We start from the raw sequence: 11,704 nt of genomic DNA, 5'->3' as shown, positions 1-11,704 counted from the left end.
ACGTAGAGGTAGGTAGTTATCCAGAGCCCGACCGCCACATCTGCAGGAGTATCCATGGGTGATGGGATTAAATGTTGGTAGAGCTTCAAAAGAACAAAATACAATCATCCCCCTTTTTACATGGCGGTGGTCTTCCTGGAAATTTAGTTGACGTTTAAGGGAGCGAAAATGTTTCTCTTTAGGGGGCGAAGGGGATAGATGAAATAGGCGAAGGGGATTAAGAGACCCTGAAATAAATAAATCACGGGGATGAAAAGTGCAGCATGGGAAATGCAGTCAAGAATATTGCAATAACTTTGTGCAGTGACAGAGGGTAGCTACCCTTACTGTGGTGAGCATTTCCTAATATACGTAAGTGTTGATCCACTATGTTGTACACCTGAAACTAGTATGTCAACTACGTTTCAGTAAAAATTTTTAAAATAAAAAATAAATTAATACTTTGTTTCTACGTAAAAAGGAGTCAGTGTAGGCTTCAATAGTTAAAAGCTTTTTTCATCTACACGGGGATCTAACAGGTCATTTGAAAGTCATGTGGTATATGGGACAAGTCTACATTATGTGGAACTGTCTCCATGTGTGGCAAGATATACAGCATCCTTTCTTCCATAAATGCCAGGAACCACCCTCCTTATCATTGTGACAAAGGAATCCAGAAATTACCAGAAGGCACACAGACACTCCCATTGAAAACCACTGATGTGAGTAAAGGAATGAAAAATACACATATTTACAGATTCATTCATTCAAAGGAATGGTTAATTGGGGCTCATTCTATGCCCATGCCAGATATAGGTGCTAGGGGATACCATGGTAGACAAGGCAGAGGAAGTCCCTCTCTGCCTCGCGCAGTTTATGGTCTAGTTGGTGCATTAAATCAAGAAACACCTTTATGGAATACTCCTCCTGAGAATAGAGCTCCTCCTCAGGGAAGCCTTCCCAGACTACCCTGTGGTCTAAAGTAGCCTGCCAACACTGTTCATTGTTAACACACCATCCTGTTTTCTTGTTTTCAAGGCTCTTATTAACTACCTAAAATTACATTGCTCAAATATGTGTTCACCTGCTAAGTATCTGTCTTTTTCTCACTGTATATAAGCTTCATGAAAGCAGGGACCTAGAACAGTGCCTATCATGGCACATTCTAAATGTCCAATATTTGTTAAATCAACAGATGAATACTAGGCACCCATGAGCAAAGCCCACACACAATCCCTGTCCTCATGCAGCTGACTGCCTAGTGGGGGGGCTTGGTGCTTGCTACCTCTATGACCTCAAGCAAGCAAGTTCTTCACATCTGACTCTCAGATTTCCAGTCTGTAAGTAAACTAATAAAGGTACTCACTTATTGTGAGAACAAGCTAATACACACAAGCCGTTTGTGTAAATGTTAATTGCTATTATTCTCAAGCTACCCTTGTACTGAGAAGAGAGGGGAGTTACCCACAGAGAAGACAAGAAGAACAGCATGTGTTAAGGCCCTGAGGGGGAGTGGGCCAGAGCTGAGCCTGCAGGACTGCAGCACAGTGGGAGGTGGAAAAGACCTCCCACTCTTGGAGACTTGAAACATTTTGGACTTTATCCTGAGATCAAAGGGTAGAACTGAAGGATTTTAACAGAGAAGTGCCTTGGCTCAAATTACATTTTTAAAAACACCTCTCTGGCCACAGAAAGGAACAGGATTAGGAGGCTGGGGACAGGGAGACCTGGAAGTGATGGCCACTGGGGTAGTGGTTGTGGAGATGGAGGAAGTGGCTTGACTTTTTTAAAAAAATTAATATGATTTGTGGTTAATTGGACATGGGAAGTGAAAGGATAGTCATCACAGATGGTTCCCAAGGTTCTGGAAAAATCAAGAAAAATTAGGATTCCCCACATCTAAATACAGGGGCATCACTTAATCCATCTTAGAGGGGAGAGATATGTAAAGTCACCAAAAAAGCCACCTGGACCCCAGACCAGCAAAATTCAAACAGGACTTGATCCGAGTTAAAAGCAGGCTGGGGAGAGGCTGGACAAATGACCAGGCCATTCAACCTACTGAATGGGAGAAGATATTTGCAAATGACATAGCCGATAAGGGGTTACTATCCAAAATATGTAAAGACTTAGACAACTAAACATCAAAAAAAAAAAAAAGAACCCCAAATGATCTGATTAAAAATGGACAGAAGACCTACAGAGACTTTTTTTTAAAAAAGACATACAGAGGGCCAACAGACACATGAAAAGATGTTCAACATCACTCATTATCAGGGAAATGCAAATTAAAATTGCAGTGAGATATCACCTCACACCTGTCAGAATGGCTAGAATCAAAAAGACAAGAAATAACAAGGGTCGGCGAGGGTGTGGAGAAAAAGGAATCTCCCTTGCACCGCTGGTGGGAATGTAAATTGGTGCAGCCGCTGTGGAAAATAGTATGGAGATTCCTCAAAAAATTAAAAATAGGAAAACCGGGCGCCTGGGTGGCTCGGTCGGTTAAGCGTTTGCCTTTGGCTCAGGTCATGACTCTGGGGGTCCTGGGATCTAGCCCCTGTCATGTCGGGCTCCCTGCTCAACAGGGAGTCTGCTTCTCCCTTGCCCCTGTCTCTCACCACTGCTAGTGTGCACACTCTCTCTCAAATAAATAAAATCTTAAAAAAAAAAAAGAAAGAAAGCCAAATGATCCAGTAATTCCTCTACTGGCTATTTACCCAAAGAAAATGAAAACACTAATTCAAAAAGACATATGCACCCCTGTGTTTATCATAGCATTATTTACCAGGGCGAAGATATGGAAGCAACCCAGGTGTCCCTTGATAGATGAATGGATAAAGAAGATGTGGCATATTTGTACACAGTGGAATATTACTCAGCCATAAAAAAAGGAACGAGACCTTGGGGCGCCTGGGTGGTTCAGTCGTTAAGGTCTGCCTTCGGCTCAGGTCATGATCCCAGGGTCCTGGGATCGAGCCCCGCATCGGGCTCCCTGCTCGGCGGGAAGCCTGCTTTTCCCTCTCCCACTCCCCGTGCTTATGTTTCCTCTCTGTCAAATAAATAAATAAAATCTTAAAAAAAAAAAAAAAAGAATGAGATCTTACCATTTGGGACAACACGGATGGACCAAGAGGGTACTACGCTAAGTGAAGTTAGGTCAGAGAAAGACAAATATCACATGATTTCACTTATATGTGGAACCTAAAAAACAAAACAAACAAACAAAAAGCAGAAACGGACCCATAAAAACAGAGAACAAACTGATGCTTGCCAGAGGGTAGGGGGCAAAGTGGGTGAAAGGGAGTGGAAGGTAAAGGCTTCCAGTTATGGAATGAATGAGTCCCAGGGATGAGGGTACAGCATGGAGAATACAGCCCGTGGTATTACAATAGCATTGTAGGGGGGCAGATGGGGGCTATGCTTGGGGTGAGCGCAGCGCAATGTACAGACTTGTCCAATCACTACGCTGTATGCCTGAATCTCGTGTAACATTGTGTGTCAATGTACAGACTTGTCCAATCACTACGCTGTATGCCTGAATCTCGTGTAACATTGTGTGTCAACTATACTTCAATTCAAAAACAAAACAAAACAAAACAAACAAAACTTTCTAGGCTAGTGATGGAAGAAGGAGGCCTGAGCACATCAGTTCAAATCTGCCTTTGCTGGAGTGGAAAGGGGTGCAATTTTTTTTTCCACTGGGGTAGATGCTACTCTTAGTAGGTCTGTACTTGATAGATAGTCTGACCTGTCAAGAGCAAGAATGTGTCCAGGGTTGGGAAGAGGAAGAATAAAAAACTTCAAAGTAAGGAGATGGACACGGGCGTACGTCTCCACAGCTGAGAATTTTGTAGTATAGCAGAAATATGAAAGCTTTGCCTTCCTGATCCATTCATTCGTCATTCAACAAACTCTATGAGGCATTCCTAAGAGCCAGGATTGCTCTGCTCTGGGTAATGCTGGGGACAGAACTCTGAGCTAAACATTCACAAACCAACCTGTCCTTCTTGGGGAGAGACTTAAGGAACAAATGAGGGTACTGTGGTGTGTGCGGGGGGAGGGGGATAAAACTTGTGAAAAGTGCTTTGAATCTAGAGACTTTTGAAGGTAAGAACAGGGGAAACCCAGCCCCATCCTCCCGACAGGAGGCCGATTCTACCTACAGAAGCTCTCTTCCCTATGAGTAACAATGGTTCTGCCCCTCAGGAAGGAAGACACTTCCTTGTGCACAGACAGGGTCTTTGAGATCTCAGAGGTTTGGTTCACAGACACCAAGGCGAGCTGCAGACTTTGGACAACCGCTGTCCCATCTCAGGGCCTCCCCATCTGTGTGATGGGGTCAGTAAGCCCTTGAATGAAGAGGGGGCCTAGGATCTTACCGCTGGGGAAAAAGCATCCTTCCTTTCCTGTTCTCCCCACATCCAGAGCTTGGAATCTGCATGACCCCTTGCTGGCCTTTACCACGACTAATGATGTAATAATGTATGGTGATTAACATAACAATAAAAAATTATTTAAAAAAAAAGAAAATGCCACGAATAAACCACCATTTATGTGTAAGACATCATCTTCAAACCTCAAACTAAACGTGTGTGGCATGGCCAAAGACCAGGGTATTAAAAGCTGGAACTGACCTAAAAAAATCCATCATCTGTGGAGGTCAAGGGTATAAATGAGGAGGATTCATAGCTGTTGTCTTCCTTTTTTTTTTTTTTTTTTAAGATTTTTTATTTATTTGAGAGAGAGAGAGAATGAGAGAGAGCACGAGAGGGAAGAGGGTCAGAGGGAGAAGCAGACTCCCCGCCGAGCAGGGAGCCCGATGTGGGACTCGATCCCGGGACTCCAGGATCATGACCTGAGCCGAAGGCAGTCGCTTAACCGACTGAGCCACCCAGGCGCCCTGTTGTCTTCCTGTTCAGGGTGTTCAGGGCCCCGGGTTTGATGCCAATTACAAAGACGGAGAAGACATTATCCTTTCCCTGGAACTGGTCACAATCCTGTGAGAACAAACTGGCTTCCAGATCAATTATTACGACCCAGTGCCTATGGAGTTCGGTGCCATGGACAGGGGACAGGAGCCCCAGGCACTCAGGGAGTGACTATCTACACCGAGGCTGAGGATCAAGGAAGGTTCCCTGGAGGAGGTGCCAATGGACCTGGGCCTTTAAAGGAAAATAGTGTTTTAGAGGGTAGAAATGGAATGGAGGCAGGGAGAACATTCTACAAACAGAAGCCCAGAGATGGACAGGCCATTTATTAGCTTGGAAAAGTCATTTCACATTCCTGGGCCTCAGTCTCCTCACCGGTAGAATAGAAATGATATAATATATGTAAACTTTCACACAGTGCCCCGCATAAAATAAGCACTTGGCAGACAGTGGTTTATACAATACTGTGTTATGACAGCATGACATTTTCAAAGTTGCTGAGTGGCCCAATGAGGCTAGAACTTAGGGGTATGTGTGTGTGTGTGTCCGCAAGCACGCTTGTGTGTACATGTGTGTGCATGTGTGTACTGGGGAAGGAAACTGCAAAGTAGAGTTGAGAGTTTGCAGAGGTCCCTGAATATGTCCTTCTAGATTGTGGCATTCCCCAGAAGAATGGACACGATGCTATTATTTGGAAATAATGACATTAACAGCTAACATTGCACAGCGTTTCCTCCACGCCAGGCGCTATTCCAAGTCTCTAGAGTAAGTGGCCAAGATCATAAAGCTGGCAAGAGTGGGTTGCGACTTGAGTTTTTCTTGCTGTAAATCTCATGCTGTCAAAAATAATACTAATAATAATGATGACTACATTTTTCCAGGCTTACACGTACCATTTCATTCGATCCATACGACGGTCATGGAAAGTCGGTGCTATCACCAGCTTGAGAGATGAGGGAACCGAGGGGCTCGGGAGGTTGTGTGACGTCTGCAGCCTGACCACTGGTAGCTGGTAGAAAACTGGGAGCCGGGGAAGCGTGCGGCTCCTAACTCCTTCAGAAGAACTTGCTGTGGGCGGTGTACTCGGTTGACAGCCGTTGCCCCTTTGGCTCCACCCACCACGTTCAAGCCGGGGCCACAGCCCACGATGAGCATGGTGGAGGTATGTATGAGCACCAGCCTCTTCCTGTCTGGCAATGGACTCTTCTAATGGATATCCTCGGCTCATGGACTCCCTGTCTGCCTGCTCGAGATTTCCTCAAAACTGTGCTGCAGTCTGGGGGCGCCTGGGTGGCTCAGTCGGTGAAGCGTCTGCCTTCGGCTCAGGTCATGATCCCCGGGTCCTGGGATCCAGCCCCGTGTAGGGGGGGTCTCTGCTCAGTGGAGAGCCTGCTTCTCCATCTCCCTCTGCCCCTCCCTCCTGCTCGTGCTCTCTGTCTCTCACACAAATAAAATTAAAAAAAAAAATTATTTCTCTCCCTCTCCCCCTCCCCCCACCCCGCCCGCTGGAGTGCTCTCTTCTCTCTCTAAAACAAAGCAAAACAAAACAAAACTGCAGTCTGAAGCTCTTCCTTTCCACTCACCTAGCAGGTGTCAAACCTAAGCCATGGTCTGTAGGCTCTCCCTGACTACTTTTGCTCCCCTTATCCTTTCCCGATAAATGTCTCATACGCCGAATCCCACCTTGGTTTCTGCTTCTTGGAAGACCCCAACTAACACATCGACCACATACTACAGACTCTCAACAAACCTGCCTCTTGCAGATGGCCCTAGAGATTGACAAAGCAGTTCATACCCATAAATTCATTTCATATTGACAAAAAGCATGTTCAGTAACTCAGTGTCTGAACACCCGGGAACAGGAGTCTGTCACGAAAGTCTGGTGGCTGTAAGCACGGAGAGGGGCACTCAGGAGGGATGAGGAGGTACATGCTGCCCAGGGTAGCTCTGCAGGCTGGCAGCTTGGCTTCCTGACCCATGATCTGGCTCTGGCACAGAAATAGACCCAGAGAAAAGAGGAGGCTTCAGCAGGCTCCACTCAGAGATGGACCAAATCATCTCTCAAAAGTAGCCATCCACTTTGCTCTATTCATACTCCCTATGCTGACTTCTCACTTGAAATTTGATGTCTGGAAAGAACTCACTCACCAAGAGGTGGTGATCTTGGCAGCCGGCAGAGTTAAAGCCACGTGGATGCCTTGTATGAGAATGAGCCCCAAATTCCCTGACCTTTAGATGGAAACCCTCTGTGTCGCTCAACATCACTTGGGAGCTTCTTAGAAATGCAGCATCTCAGGTCCCACCCCTCACCTGCTGAATTAGGATCTGCATTTTATCAAGATTCTCAATAACATTTGAGAACCTCCATTCTGTTGTGCTCTGCCCACTCTGCCCTTCCCTGGTCTAGGTAATTGTGATATCCATGCAATGCAGTATTATTCAGCAATTAAAAAAAATAAGTACTAGTACATGCTGCAAAATGAATCAACCTTGAAAACATCATGCTAAATGAAAGAAGCCAGTCACAAAAGATAGCACATTGTAGGATTCCATTTACATAAAATGTGCAGAAGATGCAAATCTATAGAGATGGAAAGTAGACTGGTGGTTCCTAGGACTGGGGGTGGAGAGAAGCTGAGGGGAAATGGGGAGTGATTGATAATGGGTAGGGGGTTTCATTTGGGGAAGATCAAAATGTTCTAAAATTTGTTGTGATGATGACTGTACAACTCTGTGACTATACTATAAACAATTGAATTGTGTGCTTTAGATGGGTAAATTGTATGGTTTGTGAATTATATCTCAACAAAGCTAGCATATATATACAAGAGTGTCTGGCTCCCAGAATTGTTGTGAGGACTCAATAAAACCATGTGTGTAAGGCAAGAGTAGCTACCATGGAGAAGACACAGGCCCCGCCCTTGAGTAGCTCGTAGTTTATTGAAAGAAATGACAAAGGCATAAGAAACAAAAAATCCACAAATGAATGAACAATGATTTCTGAATGAGGCACAGATAACATGTTGCGCAGCCCATAAGAGAGAGAAGTAACTTGCCTATCCATCCATCCATCCGTCTATTCTTCTGTCCATGCATGCAATAATTACCTGACACCTATCATGTGCTGGTCATCCATCCATCCATCCATCCATCCATCTGTCCATACAATAATTACCTGACACCTATCATATCCTGCATACAGGGAGCCGAGATGACTTGCACGGGAGACAGGCATGCAAACAAACACATTCCATTGCAGCATGATGAATGCCTTGGAGAGGACACAGTGTAGGTCCAAGGGAAGGGACAGTAATTAACTGCAAAGGCCAGAAAAGGTCTGTCCAAAAGTGGACATCTGGGCCCTTCTCTTTGCCCTGATACAACTTACTTTCTCTTTCAAACTAAAAAGCAATTCTTGCTCATTGAAACAAGCCAAACTCCAGGAAAGAGAATAAAGATTGTTAACCTTAAAATCTGTCAGTTATTTTACCAGCAAAATAAGGGAGGGGCTTATTCAGAAATAGCAGAAAATTGCTATTTGGAACTCTTGAAAAACAGCAAATGCAGGAAGAGGCTTTCTCTGAACTCCCCTTATCTGCCTAAAGACAGATCCTCCAAAAGGACTCAGTGGTAATCAGTCCTCTCCCCCGGAGTTTTGTCCACCGAGGAGGATTGACTCATCACAAGAGGAGACTAGAAGTCAACACCACACCCAGACAAACTTTGTCACAAACTATTATGTCTCTCATCTATTCTTCTAAGGGACTCTTCATCTTTCCTAAATATCATTTGCTCTCCCCTAAGAGGCCTATATCCTCCCTCCCCTTCCCCTATCAAAATGGGTATTTAAGCCTGAATTCTAAGCCACCTCAGAGAGTTACTTGTTTTTTCCCTGAGTATCTCCTATGTATGCCTGAGGTAAACATGTTAACAAACTTGTACTTTTCCCTTGTTAATCTGCCTTTTATTGTAGGGGTCTTGGCCAAGAACTCAGAAGAGTAGGGAGAAAATTATTTTGCCTCCCCTACAAATGCAGTGGAGAGTGGGGGAGAAAAAGACACTCCCAGCTTTCTAGTGTAGGGTACTGGAAAGATGGCAATGGCTCTGTGAAAGATGGGGACTCAGGACGGAGGGAGGATGACCAGGGAAGAGCTGGGCATACGAGCCTAGGGGGCCCTCAGAAGAGAGGTGGCAGGCCAATATTTGTCACCTGGACCAATGCAATAGCTTCTTAGTGGCTACCTGCTTTAGCTCTTGTTGACTTCCAGTCCACTTTTCATGCAGCAGCAGGAATAGATTTTTGAAAATCCTTTCGCCTGTGTAAAAACCCTTCAAGGTTTCTCACTGCTGTTAAAGTAACATCTAGACAGGGCCGCCTGGCTGGCTCAGTCAGGAAAGCATGGGACTCTTGGTCTCAGGGTTGTGAGTTTGAGCCCTGTGTTGGGTGTAGAGATTACTTAAAAAGAATAAATAAATAATTAAAAAAAATAACACCTAGCCTCTTTACTGTGCCTTACAAGGCCCTGTACAAGCTCACGGATGCCTTTCTCTCCAATCCTGTTCTACCTGATGCCTTGCCTCCCCTATTCCGGCCGCACTGCCCTTCTTTCTGGTCCTTGAACTCTTCTCATCTCAGGGCCTTTGCACTTGCACTCAGCTCTGCTTGGAAGGCTCTTCCCCCAGTTCCCCACTGCCTGGCTCATTTCTCATTGTTTATGTGCCCCCCCCTTAAATACCACCTCCCACCAAAGGCCTTTCCTGACCATCCTACCTATGGCAGCACTGTGGCTAATTTACTCTGCCAACTTCCCACAGAGTCATAGCATTGTCTGTCACTCTGAGAAGGATAGTTGCAAGGAAGGCGGGCAGGGACAAGGGCCCCCCCCCACCCTATGGAGAAACCACCCTTAAAAGGATCTTACACCACCCTGGATGGAACCCTCCATCCTTTCCCATGTGATAGATGACAAAAACCTGATTGGATGACAGGTGCAGGGAGGGTTAATCAGATTAAAACAGCCCTCCAACAAGCCCAAAGAAACCCCTAGACTTAGAAACTCCAATGACAACCCTCTCGGGTCCCATCCCTCTTTGGGAGCTTTGTACTATCACTTTATTATCACTCAGTAAGCTTTGCTTTGCTGCCCACCACTCTTCATCTGGTCTACCTCTTCATTCTTTGAAGTGGCAGGACCAAGAACCGCGGGCACCGAAGGAGAAGGAAATCCTGTAACAATTCTAGCATGTCCATCTTACCAGACTATAAACTGCGCCAAATCAAGGGGCCATGTCTGTCTTGTTCACCACCGTATCCCCATTGCCTGGCACAATGTCTGCTTTAGAGTAGGTGTTCCCATACATTTTGGTTAAATGAACAAATGACCACATGTTTGCGAGCGATCGGCATGTGTATGACAGAAGGAGTTGGTGGAGCCCCCTGGGGGGCTCAGTCGTTAAATGTCTGCCTTTGGCTCAGGTCATGGTCCCAGAGTCCTGGGATCGAGCCCCACATCGGGCTCCTTCTCGGCGGGAAGCCTGCTTCTCCCTCTCCCACTCCCCCTGCTTGTGTTCCCTCTCTCGCTGTCTCTCTCCCTGTCAAATAAATAAAATCTTTTAAAAAAATGTTTTTTGTTTTTAAAAAAGAGGAGTTGGTGGAGGGGAGAAGAGAGAATACCGAAGCCCCAGGGAAGGACCACATGGAAGGGACAGTGAAGGAGACGGAGCAGTATCTAGACAGGTGGGAACAGTCACAGTGGTGCTAGCTGGATGGGATTTCAAACTGTAAATCCATCCCGACAGGCTTTTAAAGATGAGGGTGACTAGAGGTGTTCACTGCTGAAGGAGATGAACCCATAGAAGAGACGGAAGATCCCGGAGGGAGTGAAGAATCATGAGACAGGGTCCCCAAGGAATGAGGAAGGGGTGGGCTCTGGAGCTCTGGTGGAGGACGTAGGCTGGGTCAGAGGAATGTGATTCCCTCCATTGTCCCTCCTCAGGAGGACAGGAAAGGGTCCCCAGCAGTGTCTCCAGGCTCATCTGGAAGCCCTCCTCCCTGGCTTCCTACATTCGCTCCAGCCACACTGGCCTTATCACCCTGGAGGACCTTTGCATTAACTGGGACCTCTCCTAGGACTCGCTTCCCCTGGCTAACACCTTCCTAATTCTCCAGCTCTCAGCTCAATTATGTCCTCCTCAGAGAGGCCACCTCCCCTAGTGCGGGACTCTGTGATTCTTTTTCATGGCACTCTGCTTATTACCTTCCCAGAACGCATGAAAATCTAGAATGTATTCACATATCTGGAGCATGTATCTGTGGGGGCAGGGGCCTGGTAGGTCTTATTCATGCTTATGTCTTCAGTTCCTAGACCCCAACTGGTGGTCCACCACCCTTTCCATTCACCCAGTTGCCCAAACCAGAAGAATCCAGGCATGGTGCCTTTCTCCTCTCACCCCATCCCCCAACCACATCCAACCAATCGGCAAGCTCTAGATCCTGATCCCAGACCGACTGAGCTCTGCCTTCCACGCCAACTGGTCTCAGCCTGGGTCTCCTCTCCACTCCCTTCCACTCTCTGCAGCCAGACTTATCTTGCTAAAATGCTAATCCCGACCTGCCACTTCCCTGCTTCATTCCTTGGGCATCTCCTCATTGCCTTCAGAACCAACTTCAAATGTCTTACCAAAGGCTTCCCAAACTGTCTTGCCTCTGCTCTTCCCTCCCTCCTTGTCCATAGCCCACCCACCGCCTTCCAGTATAGCTCCAGGCTTTTCACAATCTTCAGGTCCAACCGCAAATC

This window comes from Callorhinus ursinus, unplaced genomic scaffold (genome assembly GCF_003265705.2).
Source record: "Callorhinus ursinus isolate GAN/ISIS: 27379988/994484 unplaced genomic scaffold, GSC_fseal_2.0 scaffold18, whole genome shotgun sequence".
NCBI lineage: Eukaryota > Metazoa > Chordata > Mammalia > Carnivora > Otariidae > Callorhinus > Callorhinus ursinus.
The sequence above is the reverse complement of the archived record's forward strand: the minus strand, read 5'-3'. Positions refer to the sequence as shown.